Source organism: Rhinoderma darwinii, chromosome 5, assembly GCF_050947455.1.
Source record: "Rhinoderma darwinii isolate aRhiDar2 chromosome 5, aRhiDar2.hap1, whole genome shotgun sequence".
NCBI lineage: Eukaryota > Metazoa > Chordata > Amphibia > Anura > Rhinodermatidae > Rhinoderma > Rhinoderma darwinii.
In genome coordinates this window covers 233,431,148-233,432,855 of record NC_134691.1, presented here as the reverse complement: position 1 = coordinate 233,432,855, position 1,708 = coordinate 233,431,148, and the positions used below count along the sequence as shown (strand labels likewise).

At 38.4% G+C, this 1,708-nt stretch overlaps 1 non-coding gene across 1 annotated transcript; it reads right to left on the bottom strand.

Annotated features, from left to right (window-relative positions):
• Window positions 1–347: 347 nt before the first annotated feature.
• Window positions 348–539, bottom strand: LOC142654278 (U2 spliceosomal RNA). The gene has a single exon (XR_012848974.1). It is a non-coding gene; the product is annotated as a U2 spliceosomal RNA (small nuclear RNA).
• Window positions 540–1,708: the final 1,169 nt, after the last annotated feature.

The following is a 1,708-nucleotide window of genomic DNA, read 5'->3' as shown; positions in this document are numbered from 1 at the left end:
GCTTGCTGTTTCCCTACTCCACTATTCCACTACTTGACTGTGGTGCTGCATCAATCAGTGACTGAGTGACTGGCTGACTCAGGTGCAGCTCTTGAACTTACCTAGGAGGAGAGAAGAAAAGGAAGGGGAATGAGCTGTTCCAAATTGAAACACAGACACAACACAAGAGGTGGCAATCTATTCATCAAGTCATTTAATAAATTAGGTCATTATCACACATTACACAACCTGCATTGTCCAACAGGTGTTCAAATAATGGCATTAAAGGAGAGATCCAATGTGCAAGAAACAAACAATGGCAAATGCAAAAAGCACTTTTCAAATCTGATTTTAGTGACTGGTTTAGGAAAGGGTGCACCGGTCCTGGAGATACTGCAATACCAGGTAAATGCGTGGAGTGGACAGAGCAAGCTCTATTTCCATCTCCCTGTTCTAAAAATCCATTTAATATATGGTCCCCAGATAGGGGACATATCAGATATTAAACTGATAAGAACAGATTTTTTTTTTATTTTTTTTTTAAGCCCTCAGATAGGGTTGAGAGTACATACATCTATTCTCTCTGTGATACTGGTACTAGTATACCGCATCACCCTGTCATCACCAGGCTTTATTACATATACATTAATTATGTAACATTTATAACATACATAATACAGAAATAAAAAAAATCAATACAGGTCAACAACATCTAGCCATTTTTTGACCTTCCAGATTCCCTTCGCATCCATCCCACCCTTTTTTTTTTATCCCACAAAAAACAAACAAAGTTTACCTAACACCATCCTAACACTATCATTCACACTCAATTCCTTTCTCCTATACACATAGACATTCCTCACATCACACAAAACGTCATTAATACACTCCAAGTACAGCCACAGTACCCTCTCCTTCTCTTCACCACATACACTCAACCCAAACATCAAACACTCAAATGTCATGAAATTAACCCCCGTTAGTTCTTTACGTAAAGGCCCCAACCTCTTAATAACATCTCTCGCAAACTTACAGTTCCAAAACAAATGGACTATATTTTCACACCCATTACAATTCTCTCTTGGACATTTTTCTTCTCTCACAAGACCACTATTTCTCTGAAATTCACGCACAGGCAACACACCATGCAAACTCTGCCATACTATTTCTCTCTGTTTATTTGACATACCATTCATTCTAATTTTCTTCCACACCCTTTGCACATCACCACCTCTCACAGTATTTATCCCGCTCACTACTTCCTTACTCTCAATCATTCTCAAAATCACCCGTTTATTTTTAAACACATTCTTTTCAACTTCTCGCAACTCAAACTACTCCAAGAACTTCACCACCCACTCATACCATTTGGGAACTTCACCAGACACAGGTTTATTCAAACCAGGCTGATACCATTTCAGCCTAACAAAAATTCTTCCGGCCAAATACTTAGACATACAAGACACCTCCCGATCCTTATCAATTATTACCAATAAAAATACCAACATATTAACTCCAAAATATACTTCTAAATTTGGAAAACTCATCCCACCATTTTCCCAGCTTTTCACCACCACCTCTCTCCTCAACCGTTCCATTTTGGAACCCCAGAAAAAAAAAAAGCCCTTTTTACTCTCCTCAGGCACATATAATCTGGTGGAAAAATCATTGCAACATACAAGAAAATAGGCAATACCACACTCTTGATCACCACAATTTTCCCTATGAA